This window comes from Nothoprocta perdicaria, unplaced genomic scaffold (assembly GCF_003342845.1).
Source record: "Nothoprocta perdicaria isolate Ctin4 unplaced genomic scaffold, notPer1 scaffold_180, whole genome shotgun sequence".
NCBI classification, from domain to species: Eukaryota; Metazoa; Chordata; class Aves; order Tinamiformes; family Tinamidae; genus Nothoprocta; species Nothoprocta perdicaria.
The window spans coordinates 317402-329084 of NW_020454983.1; the positions used below are offsets into that span (position 1 = coordinate 317402).

The following is an 11683-nucleotide window of genomic DNA, read 5'->3' on the forward strand; positions in this document are numbered from 1 at the left end:
GGGCGGCCGCTCCGCCCCGCTCCGCCCCGCTCCGCCCCGCTCCGCGGGAGGCCCCGGGCGCCGCTGCGCGTCCGCGGGGCGCGCGCAGGGCCTCCCGCCGCGCATTGCTGGACTTCGGGTGTTACCGCACATTTTGCGCGTTCAGCCTTCCTAGCACAAGCACCCGACTAGCGCCTCCGTAGACATTTTTTTTTTCCCCTACATGCGTTCTTTAAATATGAGTGAGCTGGCGCATGTGGAAGCACTCAGAGAACCAAAATAAGAAAGAGTAAAAATAAAGCAGACTAGGATTTTCCAGTTACGTTTCCTTAGCCACGACGCTCCTCTAAAACACATTGCTCACCAGTTAAAATCTTGCTCGCTGAGTGTTACACAACACGGCCGGGCGGAGGGAGGAACTCCTCCCGTATCCGGGATTTTTAGGAACAGCCTCAGCACCTCCTTTCAGCACTTGCTTAACCCCCTTATACGTATGTGCTACAACAGGCTCCTTTGCTCAGAGCCTAACTAATCTTGATGTGTGCGTTCATGGTTCTTAAGTGCATGGTGTGTGGGTGGGAGCTCCAGGCTAAGCATTTCCATAGCACTTTATATGGACTGTAAGGCTTACCTAAGGGAAAAAAAAAAAAAGAAAAAAAAAAAAAGGCAAGTCAGGCCCTAAGGACTGCAGATTTTTGCATGTTTACATGACATTTTGCCGTGGATAATCTTAAGTAGCAAGGCTGTGACAGCCCCTTTCCTCCAGCCTGCAACCTACAAGGCCAGCCACAGCAGAGCGGTGTTGCGGCTCCGTGCTCCTGCCCCTGTTTGTCCACTAGCACTTTTCACCAGAGGGGCTGGGTTTTTGTCCTCTGTACAGCTTCACCATGGCACCATGTCCACTCATTGAAATAATAAAGCTGTGATGGGATCAAGAAAAATTTTTGTTTGTTTGTTTTTTCTTTCTCCTCCCCCCCATCAAGTTTCTAACTAGCAGCCTGACCAAGCACCAAGCGCTTGCAGAGGTCAAGGCTGTCCCCCTGTGGATGAAAGCTAAATTGAAATTAGTTCCAAAGCAAACGTACATGTATTAAAGCAACTTAACAGAGCTTAATCTTAACTGATTAGACACACGCATGATCGTAACACAAAGCTAGCCATCAGGACAGGTTTTGAGGCACAGAGTGAAGCGTGAGGTTCACTCTGCAGACAGATGGGCAAGTGACCACAAAGCAGCTCACATAGCTCTGTGAGCAGGAATCACCATACAGTCCAAAGGCTGCCCGAGCTACTCCTGGAGGGACTCTTCTAACTTGTGCCAGATAAAACGGGCTACAGGAGCTTAAACAGGGGATTTTCTTTAACTAGAGTCATTTTGACCGAAACAGATAAGAAACCATTCAGAGAACCAGCTATTCCAAAGGATGAGGAGGATAGAGAGCGTCCGACAAAGGATCATTTCTTCATTTGGGATTTAGGAAAAAAAAAAAAAACATATTTCTGTAACTTAGATGCTGTTATTTTCTTAAGCCAAAAAGCCCTTTGATTATCCCACCCTGCAGGCTGACAGCCGGGAGGAATGTGGGAACGGGTGTGTGAGGAAGCCCGGAGCGCTGCAACCAGCCCTGTGGTTATTCCAGCCCTGGTCGTGTTTGAAGCCAGTTGCAATGTTCCTAACATTCAGGTTTGGCTCCCATCTATGAATCCCTCTATTTATCCACCTGCGAGTCACACACCTCTGACGCTGCATTCAGAAACAGAAAACTAGAGTAGCTAGGGCAACATACGGAATATTTTTCCGACAAGGAAGCCACTGTATGGAGCTGCCGTTTTCAGACAGTTAGGCAGTAGGGCATTTGTTTAATATACTTCATTTCTGGATTTTTTTCCACAGGAATGATAACCTCTGGGACTAGGCTCCTTGGGAGGGAGCAAATCCCTCTTCCTGTAAAAGCTATTATAGGCAGCAAATATTCTTCTCAGCAAAATAAAAAGATATGCTGTAGCTCTGGCAGCATAACAGTTAAAAAAACAACCAACCAACCAAAAACACCAAGTTGCATCATAACACTATTAAAAGATACTTTTCTGTAACGTGTTTTTAATTAGATGAAACACATTAGAACACCCCCCCCCCCCCCCCCCATATTTGAAACAATTTTAAACTCTTAGGCAAAGTTTCTTTCATTATCAGCAAAATAAGGACAGCACATGAAAGGCTTAGGCTTTAGGCCTAAGCCCAGTGAAGTCTCTCAGTGAGGTTTGATACAAGGTAAAAAATTGCAGGAATATCTGTGAAAATACTTACAGTTTTGTTAGAGCTTAGTAGAGTTGTGAAGACTGAAGACCTTAAAACAGAAGAAGAGATTCTGCTGAACCTAGAGGAAGAAATCAAAATCTTTAAAGAATCATTACTTCATACCATTGCATCAAACTCTCAGTTTATATTTAGTTTTGCTGGTTATGAAAACAAATAAAAACCCTCCAAAAGGAATCTGAATCTAAGTCCAGCCCACCTGAGCATCTGGGCAACCCAAAATAACAACTCTACCTTTCACTGATATTGCAATAGAGACTTAATTTCAAAACTGCCTCTGAGGCAAAAGAGAGCCACAAGAGGGAAAATTTTGCTAACAACCAGAGGACACGAATAAGGCTGCACTGTTCACTCAAACACATATTCTCTGGCTGCCAGAGTTCTTCCCTGCTGCACTTCTCTCACTTCTGCCGAGGGGAAAGGATCCTTGACATGTTTTTGAGAGAGGAGCCCCCATTGTCTTCATTCTTGAGCAAGAAAACAGAACACAACAACGTCCTCGCCTTTTGGGGAAAGAAGCGCAGCTTTGGTTCAACTTAACAAAAATAATTAAAACCACTGAGTTTCACACATTCCTGGGCAAAAATCCAAAACAGTAAGAACAACCAGAACACGAAGAAATGACAATGGTTGAATGTGGATCATATATTTTAGATGCACGCATGAAGGAATTCATGGCATAGATAAATAATTTTCCAAAATAGTAAACAGGATGCCCATATGCTACAATAAGGATTGGTTGTGCTTTTGATGGGTTCATCATAAAGTGGAGTGTGAAAATAATTCTTGTAACACATTTCATCACAAAAGGACATTAAAACAGCTAACTGGTGAAATAAGTATTATGTTGCAACTTAACTATAGCTTTTGAGGAGAATGTAACTGATGTCTCTGAGATCTTGCTTGCAAGGGGAAGAAAACAATGCTGGAACATGCAGTGTATCAGGAATATCTCTGCATCAGACCACAGTCAGTGTAAGACAGTAGGAAACTAGAATCCTTGGTGTCAGGATATGTGAAAGTCTCCGCACCATCTCACTATTCAGTACCAGTTCAACAGAAACGATTCCAGCCCACAAAACCACAGAAGCACTTCCTGCAAGCACTGCATTTCCCTACTGCCTGTTCCAGCCTTAGTTCCAATCTCATACCTTTGCACGGTGAGTTCAGGCCACAGCAGTACACAGCCCAGCAGTGAGGGGTGGAAACTACTGTGTTCATCTAATAGCTGCACAGTACCCTTGCCCTTGATTTCACAAGTGCCATTTTCTTCCTTCCCATTCCTTTTCCATTTCCATTTTTCAGTATTTCATTCCCGTTACTAAGAGATTCCAGTGGTGAAAACAAAAGGATTAACTACCTGAGAGTTTACATGCTAAAAACAAACAGAAACCACATCAAATGAAATTTCTAAGTTGAAAACTTCCAGGCAACCTCAGATCCTAGAGTATTAGCCAGCCCTCAGTACCCTCAGTCAGGACTGGATCTTCCAAATCCACCAGATATATCCCACCCTAGATTGATTTTGTCTCCTTAGCAGTTAACATCCATCATTCTCCCACTCTCCTTCATAAGGAGAGGGTTCCTTCATAGATATTCTTGGTTATAGTTCACTTCCTTACATGTTAATTGTTGGAGACTTTGCAAAGCCAGCCTCCCAGTCTATTTCAGCCGGCACAAACACCACATGGACCTGAACTCCTGCTTGTTCTTCCGCAAGTCTTTTGCAATCCAAGTGTGTCTGTTTTGATGATGATTGAGAGGCAACGTTATCTCCAATCTCTATGTTACACTCTTAAGAAAATGGTATTCTTTAAAACCCATTTCTTGGAGATGAACTTGGCTGAACTGATTTATGCAGGGCAGTCTGAAAGGCAGACAGCAATGTTCAGTGACCCTTCCTGGGTCCTGGTATGAAATTTAGCTAACACATTTTAACAGCATATGGTTTGACTTGACATATACTGAGGAATTCAACAACACAGCCTTTTCATAATTTTGACCAGTGTTTGTGATGGACTGTACAGACTCCCTGTTACTAGAGGTCTATACCCTAGATCTATGTCATTCTTAGTACATAGGATTTTTGTTGAAAAAATTTTCTTGCACACATTTGGCATTTTCTGTTAAGTAACCATGGTAAGAGCTTTGTTCTCTGGGGATGTCAATCTGACACCTTCTCACTAAATTCATTCAAATTACAATAAATGGGTTTTACAAGTAATAGAGTGTTGATATAAATGATCTAAACTATCATCCTTCAATCAAAGCTGGAAAAGAAAAAGTCTTGAAATAAGTAGTTTCATCAAGGAGTAACTGACAGAAGTGCTTTAGTTTCCATTTTGTACCTACACAAACATCTCATTAGACAATTGTATAGCTGCTTTACTGCCCCAGGACATAACCTTACCTGTTTTGCTGAGCTGTCACCTTGAACGTACCACTCATAGAACCCAATAGTTTATCCCTTTGCAGTTTGACTTTTTCTTTTAAACACAATTTCACTCAGATGCATCTGCCAGCTAACTTGCTCCCTGACTGCTTCTTGTGAGATTTGTTTAGATCTGCTTAGGTTTGTGGCTTTTAAAAAATGGAATCCCTGAACTCCGGTTAATATCTCATTCCAAATGGCTCCAGGTAATAGAGTCTGGCAATGGAAAAGGAGCTCACAGAAATCAGCTGAGCCAGCCTTGGCCTGTACACCCTACCTACAACTGCAGGGTCTAAGCTCCCTCTGTGGGAAGATGTTTGCATATTTATTAGCTCTTTTGGCAGTAATTCAGTTGGGTGATGTCTCAATGAAGATTGGATTTGGAGTTACCTCACTCACAAAGCTCTATTTAACCTTCGTTCTTGTTCTGACACCACTGACGGCTCCTCCTATCAGTCCATTGATCCACAGTTTTCTTTCAGTCTTTTGAGTTCACCTTTCCTCTGCTATTCACTTGAGCTGAACACACTTTCATGTCTTCAGCTCTTTTCACTTCGTCTTTAAATCCTCTGTTAGCAAACATCTTGAGCAATACCACTTCCATTTCCTCAATTACTGTATGCCCTCTTCTTATCTATGTGGTAGTTTTGTGGGGCAAGGATATATCCTGTGGGGAAAGCTTATTAGTATTTTAAGTATGCCAAAACAATTACAGAGATGTAGACTGCTCAATGAACAACAAGATTGGGAAATTTTGGCTCACCGTAGGTCTAGGTGTGACTTTAGCCTGTCTGTGCTTCAGATTTTACATGAAGATTACATAAGGACAGTATCCTATAAGTACAATTCTTCTCTGTAATTACTAAGCAAAATTGAACAGCTTGAAAATTCCCAAGAATACCAAAATACAGAGTTCAAAATGTATTTTAAAATAATCTTTGTGTACCTTGTTAGATCTCCTGATCATTGACCCTGGCACCTGCGGGGTTGTCTATATGCTGCAAGGTCTGAGGAGATCCTTTACCTCCATAAAGATGGTTCAGCACCTTATCAAATGTTCCTCAGGTGGCGGCAGCCTCTAGCTGTGGTGAAGCACTTCTTGGGACATCACACTCGGAATATAAACTACGTCTCATATGCAGGAGTAGCACAGTCTTCACGTGATTCAGTGGTGACTCACTCAGGAGCCTTTCCCACATTTAGGGAAAACCACCTCATTCAAAGCACCTTTCACCCAAGATTGCTCAAAACATTCTGCGCTGCTAAGAAAAGCGAGCTCGGAAAGGCTGCCTTTCACAGCACTGCCAGCCTCTGCGGCGAGCACCCTGGTCACACGTTAGGGACCACATCCTCAAAGAGCTTTCTTACCAGATATTTAACTGGAATTGAATAAAATCAGGTTCATGTTCTCAGCATTGACAGTAAGCAGGCAGTAGCTGTTTAGAAGATGATAAATTCAGATCTAAAGTTGAGAGAGACTTTCTAACAAACACTGCTTGCCTGGCAGCAAAATTGAATCAATAAACACTTAGTTCCTCGCCTTCAAAGCGCAGAGAGCGAGAGTCGCCTGGTGGCGAGTGAGGAGCAGAGCCTCTCGGCCCCGCACGGTCCCACTGCAGTGCCCGGGTCCCCACACCAGGTCCCTTGGCTGCAGCTCGGCCCACGGACCCGGCAAAACCTGCAGCACAAGGGGTTGTACGGGGGAGCCCATCATATCCTCACAAATAAATAGACCTGCATTTTCTTATTGGGAAGCAATGCCAAAAAGAACTCTGGTAACTTTTATGAAGCAGATAATTTCAACAAAAGCTGTCACCTGGAATAGCTCATAACTCACAGTACCAGGGATTCAGGAGAGCAGTTAATATTCAGAGCCCCGATCTGTTAACACGTGTGACACAGCGAGCCAGAGCCCTCCATCTCCTGGAGGGAGAAAAGCACATTGTGTCTTGTCTTTAAATAGTTGTACTACTACCCCACCCCAAATATTTAATGTTCAAACATGTAAGCGACTGACATTTCAGCTTCCTTCAATTTAATTTGACTGTACAGCAGGGAATGGGGAAAAAAAAACGTTTTAAAGAGAAGGTAGCAAATTTGTCATTCAGAGGTAAATTTGTCACTCAGAATTATATAGAGATGTCAAAGTTCAGTCAGTTAAGTTGCAGACTGTGTTTTTATTTTTCCCCAAAAGAAAACTTCAATCAAGTTTCTGGGATTTCACAAGATCTTACTAGCCCAGGAATATATACACATGTAGTATTTCTCCTTTTATCTTATATTTACACACGGATTTGCCAATAGAGGGAGTCCTTTTACTATCTACCAAAATTTATAAAGGTAAATTTTCAGAGTTTTAAAACGATTGTGTCCCTACTCTGCAAATATCACTGTACTAAAAGCAAAAATGAAAAAAAAATCCAAATTAAAATAATTTCAGAGTGTTTAGAATAGGGTAATACCAGCCACGCACTCACTAGAAATGCACTGGATAATTCAAGTGGCCATTTGTGTCATTGTAGCAATTAGCTATGGGCACAGTTATGAAATATCTGAAAATAATTTAAGTATACTTAAAAGAATAATGTTAAATAACTACAAGTTCCTCTTGTATTACTCTCATGTATTTATCATTCCCCTGCCATTTTCACAGCAGTTACAACTCAGCTGCTCATGAAGCAGCTCCTAAACTTCGTGCACATACAAAAGCAATACTAACTGCATCAGTCCCTTTCCCTCCTTCCAGTGGGACCTGGGTTTATGCTGAGATTCCAGGTTCAATCCTAATCCCGGCCACTTCTGTTCTGAAAGCCAACTCATTCCAAGAAAACTGCAAAGTGAAACAGGCCTAAACCTCACATTGTGAGGAACTGAAGAAGAGTCTTTTGCCTTATTCCTTTTCAAATGAGCAGACGTCTTCACTTTCTAATCCCTGTAAGGACTGCAAACTGAGATCAGTTTTGTAAGTTTTGGAAGCCTGGCCACCTTGAATAAACATTTCAACCTTTTAAATGTTTACAGACCAAATTGCAGAGCTAAACATTTATGTTCCACTAAGTAACTTCAGCATTGTTTTCAACTGAAAGGCTCCTAAAGTAATATTGTTCTACCAGTAGGTGAAGACACACTCTACAGCAAAACCCAAAATTTTAAAAAAAGAAATGAATATCACTGTGTGTGTGAATTTTTAGCAGATCTCTACATAGTAGGCGTAGCTGGTCAACACAAACTTTCCAAAGTTGAAGTGTTTTTCTTACTTAGAATATATTCCCAAACCTTTTGAAAAGGATTTAAAAAAACAACTATTACCTTAAAGGAAAGCTAAAATGTGGCTTTTGAGGTATTTTTTCCTGTTTCTAATTCAATCAAGGATAAAATCTTTTCCGTGTACCTTTAGGCATGTTGCCTGAGATACGATTAGGAATAGACTTTGCACCCTCCTGCTGCACCTGTGCAGCACTAGAATGAAATGTTGTTTGTTTTAAAGAACACCCTATAGTCACTGTGACAGACACACAATGGCATTTATTTGCCTCCAAAAGGGAACTAGTCTGGTCCAGAAGAGGTCAATTCTGGAACAAAACCTCTGTTCTCAAGCACAATCTCTACTCAGTTTTAAGTGATGATCTAACTTCTACTTAACTCAAGTAATCATGACTCTACCTCTTAGGTATTTACATTTTTCCGGACTCCTCATGAACAACAACAGTATCTCCCAGTGGGCACAGCTAGAAGAGAAATGAGAATGTTGCTTCACTGCGAAATACCACTTTGCTCGCAAAATGAAAACAACTTAGCATAAGATCCAGCTTCCAAGTAAAAGAAAAAGTGTTCCATGGTAGCATTGCCTTGCAGGCTGTGTGATTAGTTACTCTACTTTTCATGCAAAACCTTTTTATGTTAAAGCAATACAACGCAAGCAAGGATTTTTCTTAACTTCAGTGGTTAGCACGTATGTTTTCCTTTCTCTGTGAGGCTCAGATGGATGTGTTTTCCAAGAGGTCAGAAGAGTTTGCCCTGGACTCCCTCCTCTGAGGTTCATAGCATTACACATTTCCTGTTTTGCACATGACAACACAGGGAGCTTTTTCAAAGACGTGAGCTGTATATACGAGCCTTCTGACCTGATTTACTACTGTACGATTGCAACAGAGTCAGACAGCGTAAAACCAAAGGAAAGCATTCCCGATGAAGCCTTCCTCATCTTCCTAGCAAGACTTTAAGAAGCTGGATTTGGACCCGTGGCTGAAATATGCTGAATTCAGAGAGCAGCCACCACCAGATTTAGGCTGGATTTTCAAATCGCTATATACAAAGATCAGATATGATGAGATAGAGCTTTTCAGTGTTATCTTCTGTCCATTACTTAGTGATTTCTATTGTACCAGAGCAGTTGCACTGGCACCTGCCGAGCATGGTAATGTCAGGTCAGTCACCAGGGACTCAGTACGGACAAACCATCTCTACCGAATCCAGATGCATGTGGGAGGTGGTTCCCGGACCAGCTATCAGAACTGGCATCAGTTTTTCTTTACCACAAACTGCTTCACCTATGCTCAAAAGGGCAGGCTGCTGCTCACACCATGCAAAGCCCAGATCTAGACACAACCACCTCTGCCAAGCACTCCTGCACCCTCACCCTGCAGCTGATTATCAATTCGTTCACTCCCACTAGCTAAACAGGCAGGATCCTTATCTGGATTTGAGGAGATTTCAGATTTACTCCAGTTTTCCACTGTCATTCAACAATTCATGTCATCTATTCCTTACATATCTATAACGGTATATTCTTGTAAGCAGGTACATCCTCCTGCCACAAGTCAGTCTTGTTTAGGGTCTAGCACCATTAGCTCATAAATTAGGTGGTGACTATGAACACAATTACTATATAAATAATAACAATTCTCCAGTCATTTACACCAGATCTAGAACTAGGATATTTTCATGAATGATGTAAACCATGTACTGGTTGCCTTAAGGCTGGAAATGCAAAATCCATAGCTTTGATAAAAATATACAACATATTTTATAGGACCAAGCTTCAGGACTTTTACTATTGGTTGTATACTTCAACTAGTTATTTACTAGGAAGGGATTTCAGCATATCAGCAGTTTAGATTAACAACAAAACTTGCCAGCGTTCATATCCTGCTTATTAAGAAGAAAAACCCAACAAGCCTGTTTTTGTCCACTGGAAAAAAAAAAAAAAAGTGGTTTACTATTTTCTAACTTTATGTGATAGTCTATTTAGCACTACCTCTAGTTAGGCAGTGCTAAAAGAAATATCAGCAAGAAAATTACTTTATATCCTTGGTTACCTGTGCCCTTTCATAGATTTAGGAAGATTCTGGTAATTTTCTGAAAATAATAGGATCCTTTTCAACAGAATGCAACACCAAAAGCATGGATGTTACAAAGAGAAATTTAAACAGAGAAACATACACACTTTTTCTTACCTTTTCAAGCTGGCTTAGGAATCTGTCCGAAAGTCTTGATGTTGATCTATGAAAAAAAAATGCAAAGGGAGAGGGCTAGATTTTCAACCTTGCGTCACTTAACATCACTAAAACCACACCAGTTTACATCACTGAAGACTTTGTGTAGGGCTCACTTTCTTTCCAAGATTGCACATGGTGCAGTTAGCTCAAGCAGGGATGCTTGGTCCCTTGTGCACCTTTCTACTGCTCCTAGCAGAGAGCATCTTTGGAGCATCACAGAGATGGCAAAGTGTCTGAAACTGTCAGTTTGTCACTTTGCGGGTTCAGGACCTTGAAACACAGCGGTTCTCTAGACATGAAATTGAATTACAAAGGAGAACTGCAACTTCATAAGCCCAAATTGCTAGAGTCTGCTAGTCCCCCCATTGAGATCATTACCCTTGTGTACTCTTTCAGGAGAAAATTTCTGCAGTACGACTGACAGGAGAGGGTGACGACAACGGGGGCTGTTGTCCTGGCTGGTGCGCAAGCCTGGCATCCTGGCTGCACAGGAGCTGCCCTCTCCTCCCTCTGCTTCGCTGTTTTATTATCACCCTGAAGGATTTATTATCACCCACTCTGGATGAGCAAGGCTTGTGTATTCCTGTCACTGGGAAAGGAAGATGTGGACAGAGCCAAACAGGCCCGATACACAGTTCTGCAGAATAACACTCTCCAAAAATGTACATTTGAGAAAGATTTAATTCAAAACAAGAATTTAAAAAGTTAGAAATCTTTTAATTTCTTTCTGGCATTTGCGAGCAGCCTGGCAACAGATATATCATTTCACCAATAGACCACTTTTAAGATGGACCACCCCACTATACACATAATGAAAAACAGCAATAGGGAACAACCTCGTGTCTGCTAACATCCCTCCATGAGCTCTGAGCAGGCAGGTCCATAAATAGGGCTCCACATGAGTGCAGGGGCTGCTTGCATGAAATGTGGTGGAGAACTGAAGCTGAATTCTCTGTGTTTCTGACAGCTGTTTGGTGGTGTGCAAGACCCTAGCTGGCAAGCTCAGATCAATCCTCAACAGACATATGCTCACCTCCTAAAATAGTACGTTCTGGCAGTAGATTGCAAAGAGACAACAGATATACGTGCTATGCAGCCTAATTACCATCTCAGCCCACGTCACGCCCTGTCGTTGTCTGTGATGCACAGCAAAAAGTTGCATTCTCCAGGCTCAAACTGCTCAGTACAGTGACTTCCCATCTCTGCTAAGAGAACACATTAGAGTACGGGTTTTTTTTCTATATATTTTTTCTATAAAGTAATATTTTCATCACCACGAGTAACATCACAGATGCCAGAAATGGGAAAAAGAAAAAAAAAAAAAAGTCATTCTGATTTATCTGATTATAGTTTGGGCCAAAGCAACACTGGTCTCTGTTGAGCATTTGCTTGTGCTCTGCCCAGACTCATGATATATCCCCAGAAGTGACTCCACTGCCCCCATTGCTTGCAATCTAG

At 41.9% G+C, this 11683-nt stretch overlaps 1 protein-coding gene across 2 annotated transcripts in view; it reads right to left on the reverse strand.

The window, feature by feature from the left end:
- The window catches only part of ANXA11 (annexin A11), a 29520-nt gene extending 18100 nt beyond the window's left edge, over positions 1–11420 (reverse strand). The window contains exons 1-3 of one of the 2 annotated variants that reach the window (XM_026036591.1): positions 11331–11420; positions 10184–10229; positions 2288–2357 (exon numbers count right to left, since the gene is read on the reverse strand). The gene's annotated coding sequence lies outside the window, so the exon portion shown is untranslated. Of the gene's footprint in view, positions 1–2287; positions 2358–10183; positions 10230–10603; positions 10620–11330 lie in introns of those variants that run through there. The other variant, XM_026036590.1, reaches the window with a different exon arrangement.
- Positions 11421–11683: the final 263 nt, after the last annotated feature.